Source organism: Centroberyx affinis, unplaced genomic scaffold (assembly GCF_046629955.1).
Source record: "Centroberyx affinis isolate AG114_WGS23_722 - 3 ecotype Tasmania unplaced genomic scaffold, CSIRO-AGI_Caff_v1 ptg002990l_1, whole genome shotgun sequence".
NCBI lineage: Eukaryota > Metazoa > Chordata > Actinopteri > Beryciformes > Berycidae > Centroberyx > Centroberyx affinis.
In genome coordinates this window covers 14852-30420 of record NW_027281096.1, presented here as the reverse complement: position 1 = coordinate 30420, position 15569 = coordinate 14852, and the positions used below count along the sequence as shown (strand labels likewise).

At 42.2% G+C, this 15569-nt stretch overlaps 1 long non-coding RNA gene across 1 annotated transcript; it reads right to left on the bottom strand.

The window, feature by feature from the left end:
• Positions 1-4217: 4217 nt before the first annotated feature.
• On the bottom strand, positions 4218-15018 carry LOC139658998 (uncharacterized). The gene is made up of 3 exons (XR_011696219.1): positions 14969-15018; positions 10899-11189; positions 4218-10508 (listed from the first exon to the last, which is right to left on the bottom strand). It is a non-coding gene; the product is annotated as an uncharacterized lncRNA (long non-coding RNA).
• Between the last annotated feature and the right edge of the window lie 551 nt (positions 15019-15569).

Sequence of the window (15569 nt, the reverse complement as noted above, 5' to 3'; positions counted from 1 at the left end):
ATCACTGAATCAGAGGTTAGGACTGCTATTCAGTCTATGAAAACAGGGAAATCTCCAGGAATAGACGGCTTCCCTATAGAATATTATAGAAATAACATAGATGTATTAGCGCCAGAGGTTTACAGTGAAGCAAGCACTTTGGGTTGTCTCCCTGACACTTTCAATGAAGTTCTCATTTCACTGATCCTTAAAAAAGACAAGGATCCATTGGACCCTGGTAGCTTCAGACCGATTAGTTTAGTATGTAGGGTCCTTACTTAAGTTCTGTCTATGAGGCTAGAGAATAACTTATCGACAATTATCCATTCAGATCAAGTGGGTTCTATTAAGGGGAGGTCTTCCTCTGACAATCTTAGACTGCTACTTCACTTGATGTGCTTAAATCATAATAATGATATACCGGTTGCTGCCTTCTCACTTGACGCTGTGAAGGCATTTGATTGGGTTGAGTGGGGTTTTTTATTCAGTGTCTTAGAAAAGTTTGGGTTTGGGATTGAGTTTCTTAATTGGGTTAAGGTAATTTATGCAAAACCTAGTGCAGCCGTTGTCACAAATGGTCTGATTTCCCCATTTTTTGGGCTGTCCAGAGGCACAAAGCAGGGGGATCCTCTTTCCCCTCTTCTGTTTACATTATTTATCGAACCATAAGAAAAGAGCCAAGAATTAAGGGAGTACTGGCAGGTGGAAGAGAACATAAACTTTTTCTGTATGCTGATGACATTCTTTGCCTGGTTTCAGATCCAGCATCCTCTACCCAGGCTCTTCTTGATATAATTGAAACATTTTCTCAGATTTCTGGCTACAAAGTCAATTGGTACAAATCAGAGTCCATGCCTGTATCCAAGGTATGTCATCCAGCTATGGTTAGAGCTGGCCGATTTAAGTGGATCTCATCTGGTATGAAGTATTTAGGGGTCAAATTGTGCGCTGATATTGCAGATATAATACATATTAATGTGACTCCCCTCCTTACAAAGATAAAGCATAGTCTAGAGAAGTGGAAGGCACTCTAACCCTTTGGGGCAAGATTAACACCATTAATTTGCTTTTCAGACAGAAAAGCAGAATTTTTCAGACAATACAACCAAATTATAAAGGATTGTTTATGGAATGGGAAGAAGCCAAGGATAAAATAAAAAAAAACAAGAAGTAATGGTGGGCTTTCCCTGCCTAATGTAGAGCTGTACAGTATTGCCTTAGAGCTGGCTAAATTGGTATCAGTAATCACCTAGGATGGATGGGAATAGAACAAGAATTTACTGCCACATTCAGTCCAATTGAGGCTCTATCACAAAATACCCCATCACTGAATAAGCCTGGGAGCAAAGAGACTAATCCAATTTTACAACACTCGAAGAATGTCTGGACTAAACTTCACAAATTGTTAAAGATTTCACATTATAAGCAGCTATATTCTTCACCTTGGAATAACCCAGCGATAAGAGTGGGGAAGAAGGTAATTTTGTGGCATTCCTGGTTGTCTAGTGGTATAAGAAATATAGCTGACCTGGTTATTGATAAAACATTCAAATCTTATCAAGAACTCTGTGCACAGTTCAGCCTAAAAGATAAATCTGACTTCTGGAGATATTTGCAAATAAGAAGTTTGGGGAGTGTAGTTAAGCAGTTGCATGGGGAAGATAATATGGTACAGCTCTATTCTAAATTACTTAAAAATAATCATTCAGCTTCCACCCTTTATAAGGTAACTGCTAATGCAATATATGGCAACTGTGAGAACCTTAGGCTTATCTGGCAGAAGGATTTGAATTTGAATATTGATAAGCAGTCTTGGGCAAAGATCATTTCCAGTGTGGGCTGGTTTATAAGAGAAGCTCAGGGAAAATTTACACACTATAAGATACTTCATCAATATTATTTTACGCCTGTCCATCTTCATAAAATGGGTTTGGGCTGGAAATGAAGGCTCAGCATGAAGGCACTTTTCTCCATGCAGTGTGGGCCTGCCCTCTGGTTCTGCCTTTCTGGAGAGAGATAATCAAAATAATACAGGAGTGGCTAGGTCTACCTGTGCCTGAATCAATTCAACTTTGCCTCTTAGGGGACAGGTCGTGTTTACCCAAGATTTCCAAACCAGCATTTGCTCTCTGCTCTGCTTTGCTATCTCGGCTGCTAGGGTTATCCTCCGTAACTGGAAAAGCCAAGTTAGACCTGAATATAGAGAGTGGGTTAACTTAATGACAGAGAACGTGTCATTTAAGTTAATGATAGCCACAGATGGGCAAAGATACATCAAAATGTATCTTGTTACAAAATACAAAATACCCCTCAAATAAATGTATCAAAATAAAATACAAAATACTGGAGCCAGAAAATGCATCAAGATAAAATACATGTATTTTGTATTTTCAAAATACAGGAAAATACATTTGTAACATTGGGCATTCAGAATTTGCACAAAATGGCAGAACATTCAGATTTTTATGATGTAGGCCTACACAAGGCTCTGGTGAGAGTTTGAACCATAGAGGAAGGAAGAACAGGAAGTAGACTGCTACTGTATATGCATATGCCTGTACATATGTACATATTTTACCCAGGCATAACCACACTTGCGCACATATCCACGCGTGCACACGAGAACACTCACACCATTTTCACACCGTATATCCCCAAAATGCCAGACAGATTTCACTTTACTGTTCAACCTTTCTTCTTGGACTTGAATTGAAGAAATCATTAGAAATAACAAGAAGCTGTGTTCGAATACTTGGAGTAAATGCTTCAACAGAGCTTTTTTGCCAACTGCCTGCTTCATGTTTTCATTAATCTTCTGTCATTTAACAATCAAATATGCACAGTATAAAACCTGTGGTACGCACAAATCACACGGTAGAGAGAATACTCAGAGGCAAGAAGCATGTGCTAGCTTGCTTAAGGGGGCGAACTTCAGAGATGATGAACTTGATTACGGAAATACTGTGAGTAGTGTGGGCTTACGAAATCACTGTGTGTGAGTGTGTCTAAGTGTATTGTTCTTCATTTTAAGATGTATTTACATGATTTTTTTTAATGTTTTATGAATCATGGAGAAAGTATTTTGAATATTTTGAAAATACAACATTACTCCACTCTAAAGTATCTTGTTACAAATGACATTTGAATTTTTTCAGCCCTGTCAAATACAAATTACAAAATACTAAAAAGTAATTGAAATATGTATTTCCAATACAAGTAACAGATATACTGACCATCTCTGATGATAGCCAACCTGCATAACTGTAAAGAATTGTATTTGCTTGTCTGGAATCAGTTTTTGTCTTTCACAAAAGGAGAAAACATGTCATAGGAGTCAGACCATAGAGATATAACACTGTGTTATATCGCGATGAGTCAAACACTATACTTTTGAGGAATTTATTTGTCTTTTGAATGTATGTCTCATGTTTAATTAATATTATGAATATTTCTTTTTCACTGAATTAGCATACAGGTGGAAGGAGTGGGCTCTTTTTGTTTTGGCTGTGCCACTTTTCTTTTGTTTCCAGGTTTGATCTGTGGATTTGGTCACTTGGCGACTCCTTCAGGGACTGATGCTGTGCTGACGGACTTCTGAATCTTACTCATGAACGCTGCAGAGATGATGCTGTGCTTTTGTTTAGTCTGTGCTGTTTTGGTTCTTGTTTATGTGTGGGGTTATTTTTTTGTCTTTTGTAAAAAGAGTTCAGTAAAAACTTAAATAACAAAAAAAATTAAAAAAAAACATACAGGCTCCAGACCAGGATGATCCACCATGCATGTGGGTGGATCCTGAAGCTGACTCATTCTTCTGGTAACCGAAGGAATGAGAAAGGGTAACTGTTATTGAACTTTGCAAGGTTTATAGGAACATTACACTGACAATGACGTTTATATTATGTTTATCATTTAGCACAGACGATGCAGATAGATGTGAGTACTGTACAAACTCATGTAACATACGACATAAACAATACAGGTGTCAACTCTAAAAGAGGTAAGATGTTATGTACAGGGGGAATGACCAGCAGGCCTCCACCAAACGATGTCATGTAAACTTTCTCATAAATTTATTTGAGAACATTTTTTCTCAAAGTAATTTCTCATTGTTTCCCGTCATTCTGACAGATTCACCTGTTTTCTTTTTCTTTTCCCTCGTTTCCCTCTGGAGCGACTCGAGCTCGATCCTCATGCAAATTAATAATAAAACATTTCAGCAAATCATGACAGTGATCGTCTCATATTTCCACACCCACTTTATTGCAGGAACATCCACAGTAAAACCACATGAAACACTTCCTGGTTTCTCCCACAGTAATGGAACAGAGCTTCCCCAGCACCACCAGCCTTAGACCCTCAATGAAGACAAGGAAAAACTCCCAAGAAAAACCCGATAAGGAAAAAAACACATGGAAGAATCCTTGAGTGGGCCCGTTCAGAGAGGGATCCCCCACCAGGACGGCTGGGCGTGCAGCAGGTGCCGGGACAAGACTATCACATGGACAATAACATGGACAATTACAATGTCATAACAAAGCAAATAAAGTGCTATCATATCCTATCTTAAAGGATTAGTTCACCCAAAAATGAAAATTCGGTCGTTACACATTACAAAACCTTGTGAGGTCATGCGAGGTTTGTGTGAACAACCTCCAGCTGTGAGGTAGTTCAGTTCAGTTCAGTTCAGTTCAGTTCAGTTCAGTTTATTCACAAATCAGTTAAAATACAAGTACAATCATATGAGACATAATGGAGATATGTGAAATGGGACGCCCTGAGAAGCTATCTGAAGCTTGAGAACAGGGCCCAGACACTAAGCTGATAGTATTTAAAATATATGTTTACTAACACGTCTAGATTTGAAAAAGTGCATGTATTATACAGTAACATTTACAACCTACAAAACACCTAAGACTAACCTAAGACCCTAAAAAGTACTACTAAATGGTCCCAAGACATTTATTCCATCAGTCTAAACATTGAATTATTAAATTAAATAGGTAAGATACAATAAGTAGAGACATATTGGCAAGTGGAAATAACAGAACAATTTGAATGGATTTCAGAGTAGAGGAACTAGTTTAGAAGTCTCCAGCCGTTCAGGGTGTTCAAGCTTAAACAGATTTTAGCAGCAACTGCTGCCTGAAACTCTTTTTGAAGACAGACACAGATAATGACATTTCTATAGTGTTACCTGTGGACCTGTGGAGCGTTTGGTAAAGATCGGTCCTCAAAGACTTCAGCTGTTTTGGAGAAGGCTGCTGGAGTCGTGCTGGAAAGCTCCGGGAGAGTTATATGGACTGACAAACTAACAAACTTCACCAGAGTTTACACTGGAAAAGGGGGGGAGGGGGGGACGACATAATGACTGAATTTTCATTTTTGGGTGAACTATTCCTTTAAATAAGAGAAACATGATGAGGCAGGAAGATGGCAGTTTGGCCGCTAGGGAAGCGCCGGCTGCCGGATGAGATCAGCGTCCGTGTCCGCTGCCGGGTGACATCACCAAGTCCAACAGGGGCCTGAAAGACACACACACACACACACACACACACACACACACACACAGGCGCACTATGCACAACACTCGAGCCAAGTCACTCGAAAGAGGCACAGTGAGTCACAAACACACTCATACAGACAACAGACAGTCAGTGAAATGATTCAGGCCAAGAGGCGGCCCTAGACTGGGGTCCCAACAGCTGGTTCCTGTGTTAATGCAGACTGAACTGAGGTCAGAGAAGACAGTGTGTCGGTTCTGAGTCTTTGAAGAGTTCCAGAGAATCAGTTGCACTAATTGTTGACTCCACAGACGGGGAGTTCGGTAGGAAAACGCTCTGTTGCCTGACAATTTTTTCTTGACTCTTGGGACAGTAACGAAGCCAGCGTCCTGTGATCGGCGGACACAAGGGGACACGTAAGGGACAATGAGCTCTGATAAATATGACTTATTTATTAATATTTTTTGGGTCATTTTCCCTTTTTTGATTTTAAAGTTGACAGCAGAGAGAGACAGGAAAGATTGGGTGAGAGAGAGAGAGAGATGACATGTGACAAAGGTCCCAGGCCGGATTTGAACCCAGGACTTTGCTGGGTACGCATAAATATGACATTTTAAAGTTTTAATGGTACTGACAGCTTTAACGGTGCAAAGAAGTTAAAGGCCAAACATGGACTGTATAACAGTATAGCACTTTAATAAAAAAATGTTTACAAAGAGAGACAAAACTGTGACAGAGACAGGTACAGGACAGTGATGTAAAAGTACAACAATTAAAATGGTTCGAAAGTTTGCAAAAATGAAAACAAGAAAAATGAATGAGAAAACAACAATTTTTTTCATTTAACCTTTATTTAACCAGGAAGTCCTGGAATCTCTTTTCCGAGGGAGACCTGGCCAAGACAGCACACCGGTTACAGTTTGGTAATTACAAATGGTAATGAGTTGCATGAACCGGGTGCTCAGAGCGCAGCCTTCACCCACCGAGGAAGACGATGAGGCGTTTTCCGGGATCGGAACGGCTCCGGAACGGAAGGCAACGTACACCGCACGCGTTGTATGCATCACCCGCAAGTCAATAAATGCATTTCCACGGTTGTCAGACGCAAGCGGATCCGGCAAGAATAGACCAGACGCAGAAAAAGAACGGAGCGGTCGTAACTGCCGTGCGGGTTCCGGACGGCTTCCGTGCCGCTACCGCAACGCATCGGCACCCGGTGGACATCGCAGCGCTGACTCACATGGGCGCCAGTCTGTTCCTTCCACCAGGTGCTGTACCGCATCTGGTGGACATTGGGCTTTAGTGGTGCCGTTCATGGGGATCTTGACGGAAGCTGGGCAGATCATGGCACGGTGTGTCCCGGCTCTGGAGCTTCTTCTTCACCTTGACGAATTCCCGTTGCTTCTTCTGCGTCTCAGCTGCAGAATCTTGAAAGAAGTATATCCGCTCTTTCATCCATCTGGCTGCCTCCGTGACTTTTAGGCAGTTGAAAAAATTATGATGGGAGCCTAGATACAGGAGGGCCCAGGATGCTCGGTCCAGTTTGACCTGACCAGTCTGTGTCTGCAGCTCCAGTGGTCGAGGGATCCATGAAGCCCTGTCACTGTCAGGTTTTGCACCTTCCCAATTCTAATAAAGTTGCAGGTGCTCTGTCAGCTCATTCACCGTCTTTGTCAAGGCTGATATGCGTTTATCTGCTTAACCGCTTATCAGTTTCGGCATTTTCCTCCATCAAGATTCTCTCTTCTGACTCTCTCGTTAATTTCCTTTAAATTTGGGGAAATATTGGCGTTGATACTGTGCAGCATACAGTATGTTCTATGTTATTGTCAATCACACCATTGATATTCAATGTCATGAGCTCCAGGGCTTTGGCCATGGCTGGGTGAAGATCTGTGCTTGCTGAAAGCGCAGTACTGCCATCTGGTGGAAGAGTTTTTTCTTTGGCAGAGGGAGTAACGTCTTTCTTCTTAGCCAGTTTAGGAGCCATTTTGCATGTAATGTTGCCCCAAAAGTGCTCCAGAGACATCACACAGAGTCAGTGTTATAAGTTGTAGGACTGGAGCTGCAACCGGCTGCTTGCATCACCGGAAGTCGCCGGCTGAAGATTTCTTGAAACATGAGTTTCTGATTCCAACTTTAAACCCCTGAGAGCCCAGTGATCAGGGAAATTGCTGTGGTGGGTAGACCTGACTAGGGCAGAATGGGCCTCCCTGCAGTAGTAATAGGAATGTAAGGCCGGGGCGCCGAGTAGAGCGTGTACCATAAAGCTCAGTCCTTCCCGCAGCGACCCGGGTTCTCTATTCATAAAGCCTAAAATAAATCTTTATAAAATTATAATAATTAAAAAAAAGGAATGTAAGGCATGCTGAAAGCAGGACCAGGAAGGGACAGTGTGAGAGAATTTTGCTGGGAGGGCTATTGATCTGAGCTGGAAGGGCAGCTGGTTGGAGTGGGGAGGACACTTGTGGAAACTGAGGCTGAAGTGGACCTGAGGAAAGTACTGATGATGACAGAGTACCGGCATCTTCGAGCACTTTTAGACGTGCATCTATGGAGCCGAAGAGAGACTGCATGGTAGCCATGAGGGAATCCTGAGTGCCTGATTGGACAGTCAAGGGTTCGGACGTGACGGACGGGGCGGAAGTCAGAGTGGGTGAAGCTGGGGGAATGGAGACAGATCCAGCAGAGAAATAGTTGTGGTGCTTTTCAGGAACACTGGCTGGAGAGGATTTTCGAACCCTCTTCCAACCGCAGGAAGCCAGATTGGGAACCTCTGCCACAGGATGCGCACCAACGATTTCAGTCGTTGGTGCGAAGTTGGAATCCAAAACTCGGCTGGCCAAGTCTTGAGGTTGAGAGAACTGTAACCCCTCAGACAGAGGAATGCCCCCAACGGAGATCTGAGTACGGATCTGAATTGCCTGGGACTGGGATTTATCGATACAGGCAAAGGAGCTAGTAGAGGTTGACTCAACTGCAAAGTCTACTTGTAAATTGATCCCACGAGAGGCCGATCGACTTCGCCTCGGGACCTTCCAAGAGCCGCTTCGGGGAGAGAGAGCGCGGCAACAGATAAACTCTGTGACTGAAACGAAAGTACAGAGCACCATCCTTAGCAACTGATTCACTGGAAGAAAGGGAAAGTGTTGCCTAACTCTGACTGGATAATGAGAATCACGAATGAACCCAGTGAGTGGGCAGTATTGGGTCTTTTTGATTGAACTTGCGCACAAATTTCTTTAGTCTGTTAGGGGTCTGTTGTCCTGTACCATGTGTCAGTACTGTAATATTACACTACCAGTCAAAAGGTTGTACTGTTTTTCATCCATTTTGATCCAAAGGCTTATGCTTAACGGCATACTGAGCAGGATTTTCCAAAACTTATCCTACTCAATCATTCCCTATGTTCTCTTGGTAGTGTGTGACAGTGTGAGTCTGCAGAGAGCCTGCTGCCTTCTGCCTGGATTTTATGATTTCTGAATGTTCGGGACGTTTCTGGGCGTCAACCTTTTAGCAGCAGGTGAGTCCTACAACCAAAAACCCTGCTGAGTCCTTTTATATCTAAAGTAACTGGAGTTCTGTCAGAGCGAGTGTGTGTTGTTAGCTCGCAGCTAGCTACCATGCATTGTAGTAGAAAAGCTGATAGCTAAGCTAACAGCAGCTTCCTGTCCAACAGAAAACTCCGTGTCGCTCTTCATACCATCCTCTCCTTCAATACTCTCCAGCAGGTGAAAGCAACAGAGAGTCTTATCTACGTGGTGTTTTGCCTCGCTTTACGTTTTTTTAACTGGATTTTTCCGTTTTGGCAACCGGAGGGAGGAGGGGTCAACTTTGAAGTCACATTGTAATCTTGTAGATGTTATAGTACTTAAGATTTGGCTGATGTAGCTGCAGCAAAGTTTTTTGACAATAGTTTCCGAAAACATGAATGTTCTCAACAGTTAACACGTTCCCTGCGACTGTATTGTAATTACTATAATGTTTGTGGATGTTATTTTGAGGCTCTTAGTTGTTGTGTCTCCTTATTTATTTATTAATTATTATTTTGTGCTTCATGCCTTGGTTTTCCTTATGTCCTATGTATCTGTGTATTATGTTTTTTGTAATTGAAAAATTCAATAAACAAATTTGAATAATAACTTTGAAGTCACAAGCAGCTAAATCCTACTCAGTATGCCTTTAAACATTTGAAATGAGTTTCTTAGACACATATAAATAGTACAGAAGCCGAGAACGGCCATGCTTGCAATTATTTTTTTTAATGCCGTTATGTCGAGATCACGAGTTAATTATCTCGTTATCTTGAGAAAACAAAGCTCGTTTTCTCGAGATAACGAGATAATATATCACGAGAAAACGACTTTTGTTTTCTGGAGATCACGGGATAATATGGAGAACTGGAAAGAGAGTCTGGTTCATTTGATCACAGCTGATTTCAGCCTTCAGATCTCTGTCCTGACTGTCAGGAGGATTCAGAACTGAACAGGAAGCAGAAATGTGGAGTTTTGTTTGCTGCAGTTACATTTTCAGCTTAAAAATCAGTTGCTCCAGTTGTCCAGACGCTCTGCATGCTGCATGGCTCCTGATCTCTGATAAACATTAGAAGTAATAGAAGGAAACAACATTTTGTTTTCTCGTGATAACGGGTTGATTATCTCGTGATCTCGAGATAACAAAGCTCGTTTTCTCGAGATAACAAGATACTTAACTCGTGATCTCGACATAACGGCATTAATAAAATAATTGTAAGCACGTCTGTTCTCGGCTCCCGTAAAATAGTGAAGTTGATCCTATGAATGAATTTCTTTCCAAAGCCTTTGCCTTTCGGACGGCTACTTTAAAGAATCTAAAATCTAAAATATTAGATTACCTGTTATTATGATAGTGGCCTCTCTCTCTCTCTGAGTGTGTGTGTGTGTGTGTGTGTGTGTGTGTGTGTGTGTGTGTGTGTGTGTGTGTGTGTACCAGCCGTCTGTTGCTCTTCATCCTCAGACTCTGATTCAGTCACACGCTTCCTCTTCTGCCCTGAAAATGAAATTTAAAAAGGTGAAGTTATCACACAGCTCTCTGTCTGTTTTCCATGTGTTGAGGTACTTGGAGAAGCTCTCAGCTGTCTCTGTCTCCTCGACCATTTAAACACACTAAAAAATATAACATGATTTTTTCAGAATTTGTTGAATGCATGTTGACAAAAATTCCATAATGACTTATCTGAATTTGTGTTAATCTATGGCAAAAATAATTCATTAAGAATAATTAGTTTTCGGCACATAAACTTCAAAAGTATAGTGCAGGTATAGAGACAGAGGATTATACACATCACTCTGCACATTGCCTTCTACGCCTCCTTACATATTGTTCCAATATCTGTGATATACATTTGATTAGCTGTAATCAGTTACAGTGTCAGCTGACCCTTGTCTTTGTGTTTCTGGAGTTTGTCCACAAAGGGGCGCAGTAGCTCCTGGACCGCTTCGTCCCGTCTGGGAATCCGCTCCAGGACTTCCTGCATTACAGAGACCGACTCTTCTGTACCCAAGTGCTTGATGATTATTTGGGGCATCTCCTCTCTATAGCTGCCCTTCACACTCTCTGGGATTCTGTTCAGACAGCACAGCATCTTCCGGTACTGAGGGTCATTCAACTCCTCGATGATGGAGGTCAGAGCTCTATTCCAGGCTGCCTCTGAAATCTTCCCTTCCATCTCTAAAACACAGAAAGACCAGAGAAGAGAGAAGTTTGAAGTGAGAAACAGAAAGCTGAAAGGACGATGAAACTAAACTCAGCAAGCAACAACAAAACACACAAATGACAAGGGAAAGAAAATCCAATCCAACGGCTCCGATGTAGAAAATGAAAAACTAAACAAATGACACGTCTCCAGGCTGGTCAGCACCAAGATGCATCGTCACTCCAAGTTTCATCCAGATCAGACTGGTGGTGTGACAGACAGTTCATTCCTTTCAAAGACAGAAATTTTGACCTTTCATCATGGGAGCGCGATACTCATTGACCATTTTTATAGGCGAAGTATTCAGTGTTTCCTCAGAGTTTTCTTCTCCTCAGGATGAAAAGCCTCTGAAACACTTAGAGCATCATGGGAAACTAAAACTCTCCACTGAACCAGACTGAGGAAAAGATAATGAAAAGATTATATAGCTGCTGGTCGTTATTAATTATTCTGTTATATGTCTCTGGTGTTGTGACTGAGTTTTGATCGTTTGAGTGTAAACTGACAGGTGGCAGCTCATTGGCTGGGACATAGGAGTGGCTGAGGATGTCTGCAGCTGATTGGCTCACCGGAGGACAACCAGACGAGCCGGACCAGTCTGCAGGCGGAGCAGGACTGTCGGCTCTCGACCCCATCAGCTGTTTTCTGACACTTATGTTACGCATTGCATCCTTTTGTTTCTTATGTTGGCCTTGACTCATCAAGCCTGCAGCTTCCTTTTTGTCATTTGGTTTAAATCTAAATAACCTTGTGAACTGCAGCCTGTCACTGAGGCTGGAGTTAGGAGGGGAGCGCGAGCCCAGCAGGTGGCAGCAGTGAGGCGTTCAGGGAGAGGAAGATTTATAAACACTCAATACTGAAAACTTGGATCAGAAGATGCCGGTTAGACCGGGATGATACAGTCTGGGTTTGTGATCTTCTCGCCACATGACGCTTCTGCACATTTATCCATTTTCCCACCAACACATTATTCCAATCAAACTGCTTTCATTCACCTATGAGGAGCATTCACCAAAATAAAACTAATAACAGGGACAGAGCTGACTGACAGTAGGCCTATTATAATAATACAAATAATAATTATTATTATCATCATCATCATAATCGACATTATATTTATGATGTCTGCCTTAGAGCAAAAACAGCGCACATAATATCTTGGGAAATAAACATTTGGTATTTAATCTTGTCTGCATGTCTTGTTCTAATGTTCCGTCCAGTCAAGAAAAAAAAAGAGTCACTGCGCGGCTCCTCCTGTGTTATAAAACTCCATGCTGAGCCGAGTTCAGACAGAGACAGAGACCGGCTCAGGGACCAGAGACCGGCTCAGAGACCAGAGACCGGCTCAGGGACCAGAGACCGGTTCAGAGACCAGAGACCGGCTCAGGGACTGGCTCAGAGACCAGAGACCAACTCAGGGACCAGAGACCGGCTCCTGCCCCGCCCAGTCGGGAGACTCTTGCTGACCCAGGCTGATCCTCACACTTCAGATGCCTGGCAGTATGAGACAGTAACTCGCTCCTGAGCGCGTCCACGCAGCAGGTAGGCGCGCAGTATAAACTGGATTCGTTCTGTGTATTATGTGAATGTGTATCTATTTTTATCCAATGACAGTTTAAATCAATGTGCGATAAAGTTTCAATGAATTAATTTTGTAATGACTGACGGTGCTTTCCAGTGTTCACAGCAGGTTTTATCACGGCTCTTGCTGTGCGATTGTGTTTTTGTTTTTTTTCATCCGGTAAAAGCAGCGGGGCTCGGCTCTACTCGGCTCGGCTCGGCTCGTCTGGAGGGTTAAACCGGTTTTACGTGTTCGGACAGTTTTGTATTTCCTCCTGCTGCTGCCAGCAGAGCAGAGCGCAGCTTCTTCTGGATTTTACTGTCCAGACTGAGAAGTGAGGACTGACTGACCCACCTGCACCTGCTTCACCTTCTGGAGCCAAGTGGACCGAGTCCACGTTTATCACCGGTGAAGAGCAGCCTACACCTTCCTCTACGAACCATTAATCCCTAAAAACACCCTTACGGCCGAAATACATGGGACACGGACGCGGCGCGACACGTCTGCCGCGGAGTGCCCGCAACAGAGCGCGTCCATAATAATCAACTGAAGCTGCTACACGGACCACGGAAGCCGCGCGCACCCGCGCGGGCATCGCGCGGCTCTTCTCTATTTTTGCGCGTCTGGTCTATTTTTTCCCCTCTACGCGCGGCTACGCGGCCCTCAAACAGGTAAAAACTCCATAGAACTGTGTAAAAAACGAGTCCAATCTGTTTAAAAATGATTAAAATAAATACCTCATTGTACCAGAGGCAATGTGACGCAGCAGAGCGACCTTGTGGGTGTTTTTACATTGCACATTAAAATAAATCAATCAAATCAATGTGTATCCATGATCCTGTAGTTAAAACGATCTAGTTAATTAATTCAATACCAGTTAATATAGCCTACACTTCCAAACCAAACCAAATTATCCTACTTGATATCTCCTCAGAACACCATGCAACCACATGCTACAAAGACGGAGTCTGTGTAGCAGGTAAAAAACCCCGCTCCGCCCCGCCTACGTGACGCGTCGCGTCCGTGTCCCATGTATTTCGGCCGTTACATTTACATTAATTTACCCGTTAATTCATGCAAAATCCCCTTAAAACATCCCTTAATGTTTGACTGCTTACTTTGTAATTTAATGTGAAATTCAGGCAGAACGTTCCATTAATAACTCATTAATAACCTGTAAACCTGCACAAAACACATGAAAAATCGCTTAATTTGTAGAGTCTCTGTGAATCAACCCATGAATAAATCCCTTATAAACCCATGATACTGACCTTACTTGTTTAATAGATAATAAATGTTTATGTAATGAGAAATGATCGGGTGTGGGAAGTGAAGTCCTGTGTTGTTTCTTTTAGTTCTGGGTCAAAAATAGCATTAAACACAATAAGGTCACTATAAATTCACTAGTGAGCACTACAGATACACTGTAAGTTCCTATAGAGACATTACAGTGACACTAAAGGAGATAAAGTTATCATAAAGATAAAATCACAATAAGCTCTACTGGACTGCAGACAAAGGCTACGCGTCTCTATAGGAACACTATAGGAATATTATAGAGATACTATAGGAGATAAAGTTACCATACAACTTGATGCAAAATTCACATAAGTCACATCACAGCTGTTTTGATGCTTTATTATCCACATGAACGCCTGAATAAATCTACATCAAACCACAGAGTCACATTGATGAGATTTTACCCAGAGAGGATTTCTGCTGTTAAATAACTCAGTGACTGTTCACACTGCTGACAGAAACAGGCTCATCCATCTCTCCTCCCATCACATCCTGCTGTTCTGAGTGAAACCACACTGATAATAAACTTCCTCATTTTCAAGAGACGACGCAGCAGCAACACACAGCCAAGTCCCAGACAACACACTGCAGATATACAGATCGTGTTTCCATTCATTTGAGTTAACAGTCGGATCATCTTAGTCAAAACAAAAAAAAATCAAAATTGGCCTATAGCATTCAATTCAAACTTTATTTAAGAGTCTTAAATAAAGTTTCAATTGAATGCTATAGGTTTTTTTTTTTAGCTGCTATGGATGAGTCATCCATAGCAGGTAAAAGAAAAACTATACAAGACAATTACACAAACAGAAGAAAAAGATACACATAAAAGCATAAGAGTGAATAATGATATTCACAATCATATAATTTTGGTAAATAAACAGACACACTCACTGTCTACAGGAGTTATCAGGCGCCAAGATCCTCCGTCGATTGAAATTTGCGTCAAGAGCCGTTGAGTTTTGGTTTTATCATCCGACAGTTTCACTTATGTTTCACCTTTGTCAGCTGACCTCGCGGCCTCTCCTCACTGACCCGGCATCCAAAAATGAGCCGTCATCATGAAGGATGTTCCAACTGTCGCATAAAGGATAAAAGTTGGTCAATTAGTATAGCACCTTTCCTTCTTTCTTCCTTTCTTCTGAATAAAACCAGAAATCAGGAAACAGACGCTTTTTAGGCATTAGGATTTTTTTTTTTTTTAAAGTGTTCTACCTTCATGAGGTAGACAAGGCTCAGAGGCTGCCATCATTTAGATGAATTAAACATTAATCTGAACTTTGTTAAACGTTTTTATGTGGATAAAACATGAGCCTGAGAATAATTTAGACAGCCGTCATCCTGTGTGGGAGGAGCCTCACGTCAGTTCAATATGGAGTGAGGACGATCCACCTGAGGCTGAATCCAGGTGTGTCGTGGTTCTGCCATGACCTGCCTTTGTGTCTCTGTGTTCCCTGCCTCCCTTGTGTCTCCGCCTCCTGGTCTGTCTGTCAGT